The sequence below is a fragment of the Dipodomys spectabilis genome, unplaced genomic scaffold, assembly GCF_019054845.1.
Source record: "Dipodomys spectabilis isolate Male_0828 unplaced genomic scaffold, ASM1905484v1 ptg000069l, whole genome shotgun sequence".
NCBI lineage: Eukaryota > Metazoa > Chordata > Mammalia > Rodentia > Heteromyidae > Dipodomys > Dipodomys spectabilis.
This window is the reverse complement of record NW_024870746.1, coordinates 26,237,613-26,256,012: the sequence shown is the minus strand read 5'-3', so window position 1 is coordinate 26,256,012 and position 18,400 is coordinate 26,237,613. Positions and strand designations below refer to the sequence as shown.

The window sequence follows — 18,400 nt, the reverse complement described above, 5'->3', positions numbered from 1 at the left end:
GTGCTGACATCCTACTTGGTCCTAGCTTTCTCTAAGGGGTGTGTGTGTGTGTTTTCCTAAATCTCCTATGTCTTCCCTCAGAGACAGCTTGACACAGCTGGTCCACGGCACTTCTGATTGAAGCTTGAAGGTGTCTCATCTCCAGGAAGAACAGCCCATGGAGAGTGCCATTACAGCCCAGCGCAAGTATACACGGATGTGGCAGTTTACTAACATCTGCGTCATTAGCCAAACTACAGAGTCAATAAGGTAGGACTGGGTCAGATTTCAGCCTCTGTCCATGCCAGTTTCTAATGTGTAATAGGTACTTATGAAAACATTCAAGGGGAAGCAGAAACATTTAAACAAGAAAACAATTGTGGGCCAGGCACTGGCGGTTCACACCTGTAATCCTAGCTACTCAGGAGACTGAGATCTGAGGATAGTGATTTGAAGCCAGCCCCAGGTAACCTGTGAAAGTCTTATTTATACTTAACCAGTAGAAAACTGGAGATGGGAGTGTGGCTTAATGGGTAGAGCACCAGCCTGGAGGAGAAAAAGCCTAAGCGAGAGGTCAGAGCACTGAGTTCAAGCCCTGGTACAGGCAAACACACAATAGTAAAGAATATAAATGGTCGGATTGGGAATGTGGCTTAGTGGTAGAGTTCTTGCCTAGCATGCATGAAGCCCTGAGTCTGATTCCTCAGTACTACATACAGAAAAAGCCAGAAGTGACACTGTGGCTCAAGTGGTAGAGTGCCAACCTTAAGCTCAGGGACAGTGCCTAGGCCCTGAGTTCAAGCCTCAGGACTGGCAAAAGAAAAAGAAAAAAGAAAAGAATACAAATTGTGGAAAGCGAAAAGGAGTCAGAATTCAGAAAGAATGGCTTGTCAAATGCAAACACAGCTGCTAAGAAGGGAAAAAATGAGCAAGACTGCCTGGATTGTGTAAACCACTGTGTTCTAGCAAGTTCTCCACTGTGACCACACATTTTCACTCAGCAGCCTGGCAAAAACCAGGTACCAAATCAATCTTCTCAGGACTGCAAATTCATAGGGGAAAGTCAAAGCTCATTGTTTCAGAGTCCAGAACCTATCAAGCTAACCTGCTTATTGGGGGAGCGGGTCTGCAGGACCCTGCACCCCCCTCCTCAACCCGCATCTTGTAATGGTCTGTAGTCCGATGCAAAGCTGAGAGCAATATTGCCTTTCCTTTCTTATGGAAAAAATCTTAAAGTGTGTAAGTTGCTTAACAATTCTCTTATTCAGCATCATTAAGCTATTTTGTTTGATTTCACCAGCATTTACTTCTATTCGAAAAGAGCTGTGGATTGGCACATTGCTTTTCCAAACTAGCACCAGGTGAAGTAGGGGCCCCAGGGAGTATCTGTCTGGAGACTTTGTCAGAAGCACCCTCAACACTGGCGCTTGTGTGTGCCAAGTAATTATATGAAATTCTTCTCGGAGCTACTTTCTCTTGGATTCCCATATTTGCTAATATTCCTGGCTTGCCAGGAAGTGGCATTATTTGCAACCTGTAAGGCCAGAAATCTGTAGGTCACAAACCAAGAGCAGCATTTTCTGGAGAATTTGTGGTTGGTTTCTGTAAGGGTGGCTGAAAGGAAACTCGCACGTGGGTCAAGGGAAGAGGGATTATTGAGAGAGGGCGAGAGCAAACCTCCAGCCCACATGATGTTGGACAATTTCTGCCGACGCAATGGTAAAAGGCCAGAGGTTCTGTGTGTTCAGCCTTTCTTTGCTCTCTCGGCTTGTCCTTCTCTCTCTCCTGGCACGGGGGCAGGCTGTCCCTGCCAAATCACCTAAGAGCGCCTCTCCCACTTGAGCCACTGTGCCACTTCGGGTTTTCTGGTGGTTAGTTGGAAGTAAGAGGCACATAGACTTTCCTGCCCAGGCTGGCTTTGAAATGGGATCCTCAGATCTCAGCCTCCTGAGTAGCTAGGATTACAGGCATGACCCGTTGGCACCCAGCCCCTTCCATTATTTTTGCTGGTAGAAAAATAACTAACATTGATTTATTTAGGTTATGAAATTACAAAATAAAGTACTAACTTAATGATCATAACCAATTATCTTTACTAAAAGGTATTACTTTTGCCCGACACCTGTGGCTCATGCCTGTAATCCTAGCTACTTAGGAGGCTGTGATGTGGAGGACTGAAATTTGAAGCCACACTGGGCAGAAAAGTCCATGTGGCTTCATCTCTAGAATGACCAACCAGAGAGCTGAACTAGAGGCATGGGTCAAGTGATAGAGCAGCAGCCATGAGCAAGAAAGCCTGAAGAAAGCTTCTGAATTCAAGCCCCAGAACTAGCACACACATACATACATACGACTAAAAGAAATTACTTTTTCTAATGCTAAAAATCACTCTGACTTAGCTAGACACCAGTGGCTCATGCCTGTAATCCTAGCTACTTAGGAGGCTGAGATCTGAGGATCTGAGGCTGAGATCTGGTTCAAGCCAGTCTGGACAGGAAAGTCCATGAGATTCATATCTCCAATAAACCACTCAGAAAACTGGAAGTGGTGCAGTGGCTCAAGTGGTAGAGTGCTTGCCTTGAGCTGAAGAGCTGAGGGACAGCATTCAGGCCCAGAGTTCAAGCCCTATGACCAACAAAAAAAAAAAAATTACTCTGACAATGTATTACCTGAGACTTTAATTTCTAAATCTTTATTTAAATTTAAACCTTTATATTAATAAGAATTTGGATGACTAATCAGTATTATTGTGTCCTTGAGAAATAAACATGATTTTAAAATAGCCTTTCTAGGCGCTGGTAGCTCATATCTGCAATACTTGTTACTCAGGCGGCTGAGATCTGAGGATGGTGGTTCAAAGCCAGCCCAGGCAGGAAAGTCCATAGACTTTTATCTCCAATAGATTATTCAGAAAAATCCGGAAGTGGTGCTATGACTCAAGTGGTAGAAGGACGACACACAGTCCCTGAGTTCAAGCCCCAGGACTGGCACACACACACACACACACACACACACACACACACACACACACACACACAATGTGTATATATAAGTGTGTGTATATGTGTGTGTGTGTGTATATCTATCTATCTATATACATCTTTTCTATTGTTTAACACAGTGAAGCATAAACAACAGAAACAGTTTGAAGAGCTTACACAAAAGCCTTTCGGTTATGTTCATGTATATCCTAACTTTTTTGTGTGCCAGTACTGGGCTTGAATTCATGGCCTCACACTCCTGCATAGCTTCTTCAAGACTGGTGCTCTGCCACTTGAGTCACACTTCCACTTGCAGCATTTTGCTGGTTAATTTTGGAGACATGAGTCTCATGGACTTTTCTGACTTTTTTGAGAAAGATTAAAAAATCTGTAAAAATAGGGAGATATGTCTGAAAAACAATTGATTTATTTTTATCAAGGGGAAAAGTAGGATGATTTTGTCTTAAACCAAAAATGTTCTTGGTAAGCCAGAACATAAAGAAAAACAATAAAAGGCAATAGGCTTAGATGGCCCAAAGGGAACTAAAGTTTATTTTCTGGGGTTTAAAATACTTACAAATAATGAGTTTGAAAGGAGCAATGTTGCGTGTTAAATTGTTTTAATAAAGTTGGCTCAGTATTGGATTTACATTAGCACTTCATGCGTTACTGCACACACAGGGTGAAGCTAGAAGCCTTCCTGTTTATGAACAGACTCAACCTTCTCCCAAGGGACAGAAGTCCCTTCTCATCTTCCACAAACCTGATTCCCTCCAGAAATGGGAAGATTATCTCAATTTGTCTGCAGGACATTTTTTTCATATTTGTAGAAGAGGTAATTTTTCTCACATCTTGTACAAGTTGGTGGAGCTCCAATAGAACAGCAGAATCTGAGCTATTAAGAAGTCAATCAGTCCAGGCAGTGATGGCTCACTCCTGCAATCCCTGCTACGCAGGAAGCAATTCAAAGTCAGCCCAGGCAGGAAAATTCATAAGACTTATCTCCAATTAATCAGGGGGAAAAAAAGCCAGAAGTATGGCTGTGGTTCAAGTGGTAGAGTATCAGCCTTGAATGAAAAAAACTAAGGGACAGTGCCCAGGCCCTGAGTTCAAGCCCCAGGACCTGCCACAAAAGAAAGAAAGAAATCCAAGCCAAGATGCATTTGTGTACACGAGGCACATTAATTTAGGATGGAAAACAGCAATGCTCCCACCTGCTTCACATACATCCTCAGACTCCAGAAATGCCAGACTTGGGCATCACACTGCTTTTGTGAGCGAGTCCAAGTATCTAGGACACCCTCCAGGCTGACTATTTTGGGGACCATTGTTTTGGATGACTCTGTCGGTTTGTTGTTTTCCTTCATGTCTAGCATGTTGGGTGAGGCTTATTCATGGCAAAGTGTCCTCAATGGTCACCACGTTTGCTCGGGTAAAGGAAGCGACGTGGCTTCCTCAGAGGATCCTGTGAACCCTGGTTGTTGTTGTTGTTATTGTTGTTTTCCAGAAAATCCATGAAGACAGCTGGTGTGAGTTTCCTCAGCCAACGTGAAATTGATTTATTGGTTCACAGGCAGGGTGGACTCCAGGGACAGGTGAGGAGGCCATACCCAGGTGGGCTCCTCTGGGGGTCTGGGTTTGCTGGGCCTGCTGGCGCATGTGGGGAGCAGATTGAAGAGAAGGCAGGGTGGAGACTTGCCGACTGAGAAGCTGGGTCGGCATTCTCACCCATGCCAGGGCACCTGGCTTAATTGAAGTGACTTTTTTTCCCCAGTGCCCTTGAGGTTTGAACTCGGGGCCTTGTATTTGCTTTGCAGGCATTCTATACGGAAAACCTTCAGCCCCAGTAAAGTGTCTTTGCTTTCCTGCACCACCTCTGACCTGGCTCTGCTGTGCGATTACCACCTTCTACAGGCAAGACGATTTTGCGACTCCTCAACTAAGCACTGAAGTTAGGAGCACTTGGAAGGAGGATATGGAGGACTTTTGCCATAGCCAAGAGGTGAATCAGGTAACAGCAAGAACTCTGAAGCCTCCCTTTCATCCTTAGATATTCTTAAAATGGAGAGGGAAGGAGAGGAGAGGAGGGGAGGGCAGGGCAGGGAGGGAAAGGAAAGAAAGGGAGGGGAGGGGAAGAAAAGGGAGAGGAGGAAGAGGAAGAGGAGAGAGGAGGGGAGGAATGGGATGTGGTGGGTGGTGAGTGGTCGGGATAGGGTGGGAAGGAATATAATGAGATAGAATGGAAGGGAAGGGAAGGGAAGGGAGTTGGGGTGGGGTACACTGAGGTGGGGTGGGGTACACTGAGGTGGGGTGGGGTGGGATGGCATAGTAACACGTTTTCTCCAGAGCCCAGAAAATGCCTGTGGAGGAGAATATTTGTACAATAAAGAGTTTGTGACAGACATAACATTGGTTCCCATGTCTTAGTCCCAAGTATCGTGAATATGTTCCTTACGTAGCAAAAGAGAATTGGGCAACATGTCTAAGAATCTCAAATAAGGAAGTTAGTTTGACTTTTGGGGAACCAAAAGTTGTTGTTGCTTTTTGTTTCATTTTTGTTTTGTGGTTGTGGGGGCTGAACTCTGGGCCTGGGCGCTGTCCCTCAGCTCTTCAGCTCAAGGCTAGCGCTCTACCACTTGAGCCACAGTGCCACTTCCGTCTTGTTTCTGCTTATGTGGTGCTGGGGAATCAAACCCAGGGCCTCATGCGCGCGAGGCAAGCGCTCTACCACTGAGCCACCTTCCCAGCCCCACAAAGGTTTCTATGTTGAACACAGAAAAGGGGAGGTGCTGGCGGGACAGAGGTCAGAGAGAGGTGCTTTGAAGGTGGAGGAAGGGTTAATAAACCATAGAATACAGGGAACTCCTTCTCCTCTTTGTCTCTCCATTTTTTTCCCCATCTGCTTCTCTCTCTTCTTGCATCTGCTCCAGTACTGGGATTAAACCAAGAGCCTCAAAGCCCTCTTCCACTGAACCACATCTCCAGCCTGTACACAGGTGGCTTCTAGGCAGTAAATGTGGCCAGGTAAGCGATTACATCTGGAGCTTCTTGAAGGAACACAGACCTGTTGACAACTTCATGTTAGCCTCATAGAACTCATCTAAGACTTCTGAACTCTGGAACTGTAATATACTAGTCAGTAATGCTTGAAGCCTCCCAAAATTCATGACAACTTGTTACAGTAGCCACAGGAAACTCATACAGAGATTGCTTTCTCCGCTGACAGCAAGGAGCAGAGAGCAGAGACGTCTCCTAGTCTCTCTGCTACTGCCCGCCTTCAAGTCCAATCACCAGACTTTGTTTGTCCCAACAGCCCAAGAGAATGCAGGCCATGGGCCTGGCAACAATCTTTCTCCTGCTAATCAGGGCCTGGAGGAGGTGAGATGACCTGAATGGAAATGAACTCCAGGTAGGCACTTGACTACGAGTTCCACATGGAGGGCAGGATAGATTTTGTGGCCCGGAGGTGCTCCTGTAAGGAGCTGTCACCAATGTGGCCTTGGGTCACTGCTGTTCCTTGGATGGGAGTCAGACTCAGCCCTTTCCACACTGGCTTGGCAACGTTGAACATAGCTCAGAACATTCCAATATGACTTGAGGGGTGGGGGAGTCTCGGGATGATGGGCAGGAAGTACTCGTGGAGAGCCAGCCTCCAAGCTGCCCTCTGCTCTGATACCACATTGAGGAAGCCATAAATCTGGGATGGATTCCTGCTCCTAGCTGGAGCCCAAGAGTCAACCATCTCTTACCTGCCTAAGGCCGGTCTTCCAAGCTTCTGTTTTCAATAAAGAGTTTGCTTTTCCAAGAGCACCTCTTCCTTATGGAGATGGTGCTCCCCGCCTACAGACAGGACCTGGCTCTCCTCCCAGGGCACCGCAGAACCCGGAGAACAGAGTCCAGCATCCCTACCAACTCAGGTTTGGTTAAGTCTTATATTATCCCCCGCAGTCCTGGAGGTTATTGGGGGTTTGGGGCTGGAAAACAATACCACATTCTTTCTCAACCCTGAGAAGGAAGAGTAGAGAAATGGGTACGAAGTGATGGACAGGTACAACGCAGGCACCCCTGCCAAGTCGTAGAATGGAGGTGTCGACTTTTCTCTCTTACAGATGGGGAAAACGAAAGCTTGGCGCACGTGGCGATTGGCACAAAGTCTTGCAGCTTTTATGTGGTAGAACAAAGTAAGAGCCAGACTTAGCTCTTTCCACACTGAGCGTGGGGGTTGTTTGAGAAAGGACAGCTTCCTCCTGGGGACCAGAGAGGGGAGAAGGAAGGAGAGCGCGCTGGAGAAAATCACGCGGCGCAGGCACACAATGGAAGGGTTGAAACCAGGTCTGTCCTAGATAACTGGTGTGGTTCTTGCCAGGAGAGGAAGTCAGAGGCTAACTATAGACCGAGGACCACGGCCCGGAGGAACTCACTCCGTCTCAGGATTGCAGCTTTCTCTGTGGTTATTTTCCACTGTCCTCTCTTTCCCTGCAATGCCCAGTGTTTAAACCTAGAAATGCAAAGGGGCAGCTAGGAAGCTGGTAGCCAACTTTGTCCAGTTCTGAGACTAGTTTGGAAGAGGTAAAGCGGAGAAAGGCCACGCTGTGTTGTTGGTGTGAGCAGCATGGAGAATTTTTAAAGGGAGGAGATAGCTGAATCCTTGGTGGTTTATAAAGAGGAAAAAGAGCTCAGTAGAGTCACTGGAGCCAGCGCCTGCCCACATCCCTTCTCCCAGGGAATTTCTGGGCCCCTGTAAGAGGCCAAGTATCAGGCTGAGCTGGTCCAATGAAGAAAAACACGTGCTTCAGTTTGGCTGGCCAGGGAGGTATCTCCAAGGAGGCAGCCTTAAGCTAGAATCTGAGGGAGTCAGGCATGCCAAGAAGAGGGGAAATGGCCGAGGGAGAGAATATAAAGTCCCAGAGAAAAAGGAGAAGCAAGTAGGCAGAGCAGTGTGGCTATCGTGGATTGCGCTAGGGGAGAGAAGCAGGAGGTGGTGGAGAGAGACAGGGTCTGGGCCCTGTAATCAGACACTCCTGACCTCTTAAATAGTGGCACAGAAGAGGATTGATGTTTTGGAATGCGTCTTACTTCCCAGTAGAAAACAGACATAGAAGGAAGCAAGTGGAAGAGGCCAAAGTATGAATGGCTATTTTTAATTGCAATTCTCTCTCTCTTTTGTATGTGTATGTGCCAGTACTGGGGCTTGAACTCAGAGCCTCAAGCTTTCTTAGCTTTTTCACGGAAGCCTGGGCCTCTACCGCTTGAGCCACACTTCCACTTCTGGCTTTTTGCTAGTTAATCAGAGATAAAGAGTTTTGAAGTTCTGTTTGTCTAGGCTGGCTTCAAACCAGAATCCTCAGATCTCAGCCTTCTAAGTGGCTAGGATTATAAGCATGAGCCACCAGTGCTTGGCTAATTGTAACCTTTTTGAGCCAGGTTCTTGTTCTGAATTTCCAGACTTAAGGGATCGTCCTGCCTCAGCTTCCCAAGCAGCTGAGATTATAGGCATGTGATACCATACTGGTTATGCATAGTTATTAACCAGGTTCAGGCGGGAGATTGGGTGCTGTGTACAGGTTGGTGGGTTACAGATGGAGAGAAGGCAGCAGACTCAAGACAGTTACTATGGGGAAAGCAGCAAACTTAAAGGTGTGTTGGATGGAAGGGGCAAGAGAAGAGGAAGAGCCAGGAGCTCCCTGAGGTCCTAGTGCAAGCATGTGTGGGAGGGGTGGGCACTGGAGGCAGGCACATACATCTACAGTGAGCTGGCGGAGTTTCAAGGGAGCAGACACAGCAAGCTGCCCAGTTGGTTTGCACAGCTGGAGGCCAGCAGGAGGCCTAGGACAGAGGTAGATACAGGTAGATAAAGATGCTATTTTAAAAGCTAGGCCTCAGTGGCTCATGCCTGTAATCCCAGCCACGGAGGAGGCTGAGATCTGAGGATCATAGTTCAAAGCCAGCCTTGGCAGGGAGGTCCATGAGACTCTAAGGCTAATCAGAAAAAAATCAGAAGTGGAGCTGTGGCTTAAGTGGTAAAACACTAACTTCCCTTGAGCCAAAAAGTGAAGGAACAATGCCCAGGCCCGAGTTCAAGTCCCAGTACCAACACACCCCCCCACACCCCCCCCCCCCACACCCCCACACACACCTGAGCAAAAAAATGAGCTCTTTGAGGAGAGAATAGGAGGAGGTCCAGGCTGAGTCTAAGGCAGCAGATGTATGGAGACAGGGTGAGGGGTGGGGAGTTGTATGTTGAGGGCCACAGAGCAGGGCAGTGGCTTCATTCCTTTATACACAGGTTCCAGGAGCTAGGAGCAGCCGGGGGAGTGGAACCCCAGGCAGCAGTTAGATGTTAGTGACAGCAATTAAGCAAAGGAAACTTAAAATGGAGGATTCTTCCAGGCCCCGACTTCGTCCCTACAGGTAAAAATGTGAAGCAGTGGAGAGACAGCTGTGATGGCGGGAGGTAGAGGTCCCAGGCTGTCTGTCTCAGAGACTCGCAGCCCATCAGCCTCAGCTAGGATCAGAACAGCCGAGGGAAAAACTGGGCGAGAGGGAGGAAAGAGGTGACACTGTCCAAAAAGAAAGGTGTTCATTATCCGACATATGTAACTGTACCCCCTTTCTACAACGGCCGTATAATAACAATAAAAATGGTTAAAAGATCTGAATAGCCCGTGGAGGTCAGAGGATGCTTTTTAGTCCCCTATGCACCTAAGGATTAAGGAAAGGCTTTGTTTCACACTAACGTGGATGGACAATGAACAGTGCCAAGACAATAGACCTTTAATTGACCAAAACTGAGATGCAGGCCCTTGAACCAGACCCTTTGGGCTCACATAGTAGGCTCAAGGCCTCCACAGCAACCTCAGTCCTGTAGGCTGGGAATTTCTCGTGCTAATCTCAATATATACTCAGATCCCAAAGGCTCATGCCATCATCTCACCTGACAAGCTTTCAGTCTATTGAAAGTATATTCTTTTCCTACTCAACTATCACTTTCACTGTGTTTCATGCCTTGCCTGAATTCTTCTCTGGCTGGACACAAGAATAATGAGTAATCTTGTCTTCAAGAGGCTCAGCATCTATGCTTGGGGCAGTTGTAGGAGCCTAGACGCACAATACAACATGGTATTTAGATAGACTGACCCAGGAGAAGGAACTAGAACTGTCTGTGGTCCTGGTCCTAGAAGCTGGGTCAGGCCTAATCTGTGGGACAGGCCTTAGAAACTGAGGCCTATTTCTGACCTGGCCTCCGCCCCCCCCCCCCCCCCCGCCCCTTGAGACCCCCTAAGTTCCTTGGAGCCCAGTTTTGTCCCTTCCCTCCCGCTGGGCAGGTGGTCAGCCTGGTTTTATTCCACCCGTGTGCCTGCAGGCAGTCCCTCTCCCTCCTCTTCTTCCTTCTCCTCTTCCTCCTTTCCATTCCTGTCCCAGCCACCCTCACCCCGCCTTCCTCTCAGATCCCCACCCCTTCCCGGACAAAACTGTTTTCTAAAAACCAGGGATTAATGTGACAGGGAAATGACCACAGCCTGGAGCCTTGCCCTTGATCAAGGCGGGCTGTTTTCTCAACAACAACAAAAAAGTTGCTTCATTTCCTGCTGTTGAGAAATTGGGCCTGTTGACCTGCTTACATTTCACACTACTTGAAGAAAACGGAGAAATCCGCCTGCACTGAGCCTCTCAGGGAGAAGCAGGTTAACCCTCTCCTGCTCACTGCCCAGGAGCTCTGCCCACCGCCCTCCCTCCCTCCCCAACTGCTCCTGATGCTGCTGCCTGGCCAGGGTCCCCCGTGGGGCTGGCACAGATCTGTCCAAGCTCCACCCATCCTTTTCTAGTGCTGATTCCCTTCCTTTGCAGCTCCCATCCCCGCCCTTCACCCGCCTGGTCTAGACACAGCCTGGGGGGCCTGGCTCTCAGCCTGGGGTCCCAACTCTCAGTCTCAGAGCTTCTTACCCAAGGCTGCTGTGGGCCCCCCCAACCCCCCACCAGTCTTGTCCAGGACTCAGGCTCAGTGCTGATGCCTTTACATGTTAAGGCTCCATTGATCAATCAGACAGCCTTTTTCCTTTCTTTGAACGTATTTGGTTCCATCTCTTTTCTTATGGCTCATTTTGAAGCATAGTACTTTGTGGGCATGTATTCGCCTCCTTTCTAGATTCTGTAAATTCCAAAAGATCAAGCCTTGAGTCTGGGGCCAAATCTCATTTATCTCCATCTACAACCTGAGCCCTGGGCAGGCTTTTGGAGGAGGTTCATTCCGACCGGAGCTCATGGGAAAGTGTTAAGCCAGGACATGGTTTGCTGGTTCTTGAGGAGAATGTCCCTTTGACAGCAAAGGAAGAAAAGTCTGTGCACTCATTCATTCATCCATCAGCCAACACTTTTAATTACCTACTATCTGCCAAATAGTGTTAGATGCCGGAGCTGTGGTCATAAACAAGACAGACGAAGTTCTGCTTATATGGAGATTTTCTTTAGTACAGCAAAGGACAATCAGCAAGAAAACCACAGCCAGGGTAAAAAATAAATAAAGCAGAGGGATGTGACTGAGCCCGGGGGAGGCGGAGGCTCTTCAGAGGAGAGCCATGGATGGGCCAGTGTCTGTGGAAGATCTCCAGAACAGTCCAGAAGAAGAAAATACATCAAACCAAGTGTGAGGTCAGGGAAGGCGGGAAGAAGAGATGGGACAGTCAAATGGCTTCAAAGAAGCAGAAGGAAAGAGCTGTGCAGCATGGTGAGCCAAGAACAGTGCACAAGGATAATCACAGCAGACAGTTCTGCACGGAGCTGGCTCATGGCAGAAATGGTATAAAAGCTCCAACTCAGATGAAGACTTGAATCCAGACTCTCATTACCAGTGGTGTGAGGACTTTTAGGTCTTACTTCCCTTATCTGCAAAAGACCTAACCTTTAAAGCTCTTGTTAAGATTAAGTGGTAGAGTACAAGTAAGCACCTAACTATGCTGGCATTATAATTTGTAGCTGGTAATAGTCTGAAAACTCGCTGTGCATGACGGGAGATGCTTGGAGCTGGGACAGTCCTGACTTAGCAGATGACTAAAGGTGTGTGCGTGTACTGCGGCCCTCATCTGCTCTTCCTTCCTTCTTCCTCCACTCTCCCCTGACTCTCCCTTTCATCTTTCTAAGTTTTGTTGTTGTTGTTGTTGTTTAACTCAGGGCCTGGGCATTGCCCCTTAGCTGTTTTGCTCAAGCTCTGGTACTCTACCACTTGAGCCACATCTCTATTTCCTGGGTTGTTTTTTTTTTTTTTTTTGCTGGTTAATGGGAGAAATGGAGAAATAATTGGAGAACTGGAAAGTCTTGTAGACTTCCCTCCTTAGGCTGGCTTTGAACCACAATCCTCACATTTCACCCTCCCCTTTCTTATGATTTTGTCTTCCTCTTTCCCCACCACAATTTCTCACTCTCTTTTCCCTTCACATTCTTCCATGTCATGTCCACTCAGCTGCCCCAAATATAGAAACCATATTTTAAAATACTGTCACTCCTGTTTATTTTGTACAGTTTTTCCTTTGGCTTAAAAAGCACTATTTTTCCATGTTTTCTATATCCTTTGAGAGTGAAAGTAAACAACTGTGGCATCCACACTGAAATTCAGTAATTTTATACAATGATAGGGCCCTTGATGATTATGCTTTTCCACTGAAGTCACGGCCTGTTAATAGAAAATGGCTCCCATCACTGGATTAAAGGCTTAGGAAGAGATTGTCTCAAGGCATCAGGGCCTGCTATCCCGTGGAGGATCCCTCCACCAGGCATCTGAGGAGGGGCAGCCTGGCTATTCTCCAAAGGCGAGGAGCCTCTGAGTCACTCCAGGGATGCTCTGGACAGAGCCTGGGCATCATGCTCCCCTGCTGTGTGGCTCTGGCTCTGTGGAGGCCTCGCAGAGAGGGACAGGTGAGCCAGGAGGGACTGCCGGGCTCAGCTGGTGGAGAACAGAACCCTGAGTGATCTGGAGAAGAAGTGGATGTAAAGGGCAATGTAAGACAGCTAGCCCTCCATTGTTGTGGGCCTTGTGCTTGGCCAAGAGAGGCAACTTTCCTATATGTGTGGGCACATGGGCATCAGGTGGAGGGGAGAGCCATGGCCAGCAAAGGCCTGCCTACCTGCCTTCCTGCCTTCCTTCCTTTCTTCCCTCCCTCCCTCCCTCCCTCCTTCCTTCCTTCTTTCCTTTCTTTCTTTTCTTTCTTTCTTTCTTTCTTTCTCTTTCTTTCCTTCTCTCCTTCCTTCCCTCCCTCCCTCCCTCCCCCCCACCTCTCTCTTGTTCTGGGGCTTGAACTCAGAACCTGCACACTGTCCCTTAAATTTTTCACTCGAGGTGGGCATTCTACCATTTGAGTCACAGCTCTGCTTCTGGCTTTTTGGTAGTTAACTGAAGATAAGAGTCTCATAGATATTCCTGCCCAGACTGGCTTCAAAAAGTGATCCTCCATGTCTCTCCTTTTGAGCACCTGCACTCTGTTGGAGTGTCTCTGCCTTTCTGCTTGTCTGTCTGTCTGCATGCTTAGTTGCCTGCCTGCTTGCTCATTTGCCTACTCAATAAAGCTCTGCCAAGTTTTCTTACCATTGTGACTTTTCTAGAAATTCAAATTCTGCCATCCAAGTCAATGACCCTACCTGAAGACTCCCTATTTTTAAAGGGACACTTCACAAACCTTCACCTGCATCCCATCAGAGTTTTTGGTGACAACGAAGGGATACTACAGGAGGTGGAACTTCTGCAGCTGGCTTTGAGCACAACCACAACCATTTTCCTGCTTAGAGCTTGGAAAGCCTGTGAGTTGACCTCCAGAGGAAGACACCAGCAAACTGCAGCGACCATGAATCCCCAGGTGTTGGCCTCATGGGAAATCCTTGACTCATTAATCACGCTGATGAGTGCAGTTGACTTAGTGTTATGGTGATGGTGGTGCCTAAAACTGAGTTAGCACTTGCTCCTGCCTGGCCAAGAGGCAGAACTTTAAGCAGAGAATCATGATCATTGACAATGTAACTGTGAACTTCACCCCGGGAGAGTGGGCCCTATTGGATACAGCCCAGAGGAAGCTGTGCAGAGATGTGATGTCAGAAATTGCCAGTCATCTAGAATCCATTTCCAGTCCACGTGGCAAACATGGCCGTCTATACACATACAGGTCAGCAAGAACATCTGCATCATCAGGTCAATGGAATCTCTGACCATTGAGGCTGTAACTGTGAAACTGGTGTTAGTTCATCTTTAATGGTCTCAGAATTCGGCTGTGAATCCATCAGGACCTGGAATTTTCCTTATTGGAAGACTGCTTATTACTTTCCTAATCTCATTGCTTATGATGGGTCTATTTAAGCGGTTTACAGCTTCTTTGTTCAGCTTAGGCAGCTTGAATGTCTCTAGGAATTTATCCATTTCTGCTAGAGTTTCCTTCTTATTTGAGTATAGGTTTCAGAAATAGTCTCTTATAATCTCTTGAATTTCTTGGATGCTTGTTGTGATGTTTCCTTTGTCATCTCTAATTTTGTTGATTTGAGGGGTTTTTGCTTCTTGTTTTCGTCACTTAACTAGGGGGGCTGTCAATTTTATTAACTTTTTCAGAGAACTGACTTTCTGTTTGGTTGATTCTATATATAGTTTTTTAGGCTCTACTACATTGATTTCTGCCCTAATGTTTATTATCTCTCTCCATCTACTACTTTTGGATTTGGTCTGTTCCTGTTTTTCTAGAAGCTTTAGATGAATCATGAAATTGTTATTTATTTGAACTGTTACTATTTTCTTTATGTAAAATGCATAGAGCTATGAACTTTCCTCACAGCATTGCTTTTATCATATCCCAAAGATTTTGGTATGATGCATGTTCATTTTCATTGGATTGTAGGAACTTTCTGATTTCTTCCTTTATTTCTCCAATGACCAAGAAGCTTGATCTTAAAATGAAAGTGGAGTAGTTTCTGATTTATTTCATGTCACAAAATGGCATGGAATAATCCAGCTAAGAAACAAAAATTCTAAATAAAGCTTTTTAACACAGGAGAAAAAAAAAAGCGATCCTCACATCTCAGCCTCTTTGAATAGTTAGGATTACAGATGTGAGCCACAGGCAACTGGCCCAAGGCTTATCCTGAAAGAGGACTCTTTCTGGGAGAGGGTACTATCTGGTGCCACGTGAATGATCAAGCCTTCCCTGTTTTGTCTCCTGAGAAGGGACACCAGTGCTGGGGATGGCTGGCGATGGCCAGTAGGTTGTCTGGTGGGAGGTGCTTACTGTACAGTAGAACTCCAAGTGAGAAGTGACTTGCCCCGCCCCCCCAGGGTGTACGTGGATGAAGGGGAACAGGCCACATGAACTGTCCTCCATGTAGCATCACCCTGAGTCTGAGTGCTGCAGCAGTATCGTTGTAACATCCCAGACATTGGGCATAGGACCCTGCCCTGGCTCATGTTATGGAGCTGCATCTCTCCTTCTCAGAGTCTACCTTTCAGGGTGGCAGGTGGGATGGAGGCTGGGGCAGTGCACTGAAGGCTGTGCTTGACCTCAGTAAGACAAGACCAGCAGCCGGTGGGTCTAGGCTGGTTAGGGTGGGCTGGAGTCTTGGTGGCCCAGCTGCTCTGCTTTAGAGGAAAGTCAGGGTCAAGTGGGCAGGGCAAGGTAGGAGTGATGAGCATTGGACCTAGGATCTTCCCCCTCTTGGTGCCTCCCCTCTCTGGCTGGGAAGTGTGATCTCCCAGGAACAGAGGGGCTGAGGGAGTGGGAGGGTTAGGAGGCTCTCCTGCTAAGCCAGGGCTTCTGGGCCACCTGGCCTCCATAGGTTATTATTGGCCTGGGTGACAGCTGGGAATGGCAAAGATACCCTGGAGAAAGGAGTGGGTGGGTGGGGCCGTCCTAAGCTCCCAAGATCTCCGTGCCATCTGGTGGGGCCGGGGAAGGTGGAGGAATGCTGGGAATGTCTGTGTGCGCCCCTCCAGCCCCTCCCTGGGCAGATGAGATGAGATGTCTCTGAGAGAATATTTCTCTCCTTCAGATGTATTGGGAAAAATCTCTGTTGCCCGAATGGCTGACTTAATTAAGACATCTGTCTGTTCTCTCTGTACAATGCATCTGGATATCGTGGAGTGGGTTTTAATCAATGTAAGAAGTAAAAAGGAACAGCAAGAGTGCCTACTAGTGGTAACCCCTGGACCAGGCCTGGCTCCCAGGAAAGAGGCCAGAAAAGCACAAGGAGGGGGTCCCTGAGGAGACAAACCTTATCACAACTGTTGATAAAATATGCTCCCCAAACCTGGCTGTGGGACCTTCAATCGTCTGGATATGCCCCAGAGACTTCTGGGAAGAGGGAAGGTTAACGGTGCCTGACTCAACCCTCTTTAGGGGCCTGAGGGTGTGAAAATGGGAGCAGAGGTAACTAGCAGCCTTTCTGACTTCATTTCAGATTGGACTCTTACTCAGGGGAAACAGAGGTACTGAGTTTTGAGTAAAGCATGAATTGTGACCCTGTCTCCTGTCAGCCCTACTTGGGAGAGGGTAGAGAGTATACTAAGATGGCTTCACTGATGAGTATTAACATACAGATGACTAAGGAGCAGATCCGTCCTTTTATCCTATCAGAAAATGGAAAGAGACAACTCTCCAGCTCATAAGAGGCTGGCAGAATCTTAATACCCCAGATCAGTTTCTTATTGGCTGGGGCAGTAGCTAAGAGAGCAGCCTCCCCTCCCCCAACAAATATAAGGAAGAAAAACATGTAGTCTCATTATACTCAGGAGTATAGAAATGCAAAAAATATATAAACAGTCTAGCAAGCTACAAAAATGATAATACTGCACAGCACAACAATGTGGCCATAATCCCAGTGATCTAAGATGAAGTTAACAGGGAAATGGATTAATAATGATTATTTATTAATAGAATAAAATCAAAACAAAAAGCTACTCAAGAGGCTGCAGTCTGAGGATCACAATTTGAAGCCAGCCGGGACAGAAAAGCCCATGAGAGTCTTAGCTCCAATCAATCACACACAGACACACAGACACAGACACACAGACACAGACACCCCCCTCCACCCCCCCCCCACAATGCAATTGGAGCTGTGGCCTATGTGATAAAGTGTCAGCCTTGAGTGACAAAGCTAAGGGAAGGAGCCCAGTACCTGAGTTCAAGCCCCAGAACAAAAAAGAATAAAAGAATGGGAGGGAAGGAAGGAAGGACGGAAAGGTGTAAGGTTTGGATTTAAGAAAAAGACTCACTCATGTAGATGATATGATTGTCTGTATAGAACACCAAACAGAATTTTCAGAATCATTACCAAAATGGACAGAAAAACTGGGCCCAGGGGTGCAAGTCTGTAATCCCAACGCTCAGGGGCCGATGTTGTATCCTTACCTGGGTGTAACAGGAGTTCCATTTTATCATGAAAACAAAATAAAAATGCAGGAGCATTGTAGCTCTTGATGAGATGCGAAACATTCAACAGTTGTGGGGGGTCATGGGGGGACCCGGGTCAGCTGGTCCTCCATGGCTGGGCTTGCCTGGGACCACAGTGCTCAGGGATCTAAAGTGATACTTGGCAGGAACACAGATTCATTTGATTACTCTTCACTAGGAAATATTTGCCATGCACCTAGTGCAGCTTCTGGTCAGGCAAAAAAAAAAGTTCATTCTCTCCTGGCTGGCTGCTGACGTTGTAAGCTGGAAGGGCTCAGGAGAGCAGTGCTCTGGTCATTAAAGAGGACTTGATGGAAATCCTCTTACTGGAGGGACAGAACCAATTTCGGCACTTGAAGAGAAAAGGGGGAAAAACAGCAATGATATGGTCCAATATTTATTAAGTCTCAAAAATGCGTCAGGGAAGAAGGAGGCCAATAAGACACATTCCTCGCTTTCAGCAGCTTGGAATCTGGTGCAGGGTCTGAAACATGGGATAATGTTAGGAGCATCTGAATGAAGTAGCCCGGTGCTGCAGGGTGACAGGCTGACATCACTGATGTCCAGGGCACATGTAAGTGTGTCTTGCAAGAGGTTAACCAAAAGCTGACTCTTTTTTTTTTTTTTTTAAACTGTGTGCTGGTTCTGGGACTTGAACTCAGGGCCTGAGCCCTGTTCTTTAGGTTTCTGCCCAAGGCTGGCCCTCTACCATTTGAGCCACAGCTCCACTTCCACTTTTTTTTTCTGTTTAATTGGAGATAGTCTGTCAGTTTTGTCTGTCTGTGATCATCAGATCTCAGCTTCCTGAGTAGCTAGTATTTGTAATACTAGCATGAGCCAATGGCACCCAATATCTTTTGAAGATTTTGAGACAGGATCTCATTATAAAAACCAGGCTGGGGAGAGCAAGGGAAGGCGTGACATTATCCAAAAAGAAATGTACTCTTGTGCTGGGAAGGTGGCTCAGTGGTAGAGCGCTTGCCTTGCATGCATGAGGCCCTGGTTTGATTCCTCAGCACCACATAAGCG

General features: G+C 47.2%; 1 long non-coding RNA gene across 8 annotated transcripts; it reads left to right on the top strand.

The window, feature by feature from the left end:
* LOC122109626 lies at positions 1-14,977 on the top strand. Of its 8 annotated transcripts, XR_006147721.1 has the most exons (9): positions 1-249; positions 4,468-4,555; positions 4,778-4,971; positions 5,891-5,984; positions 6,274-6,369; positions 6,807-6,877; positions 7,070-7,141; positions 11,934-12,014; positions 13,554-14,977. It is a non-coding gene; the product is annotated as an uncharacterized LOC122109626 (long non-coding RNA). The 8 variants fall into 8 exon arrangements; XR_006147725.1 differs by having other exon boundaries at positions 4,778-4,962; positions 6,807-7,141; XR_006147723.1 differs by lacking the exon at positions 6,807-6,877.
* Positions 14,978-18,400: the final 3,423 nt, after the last annotated feature.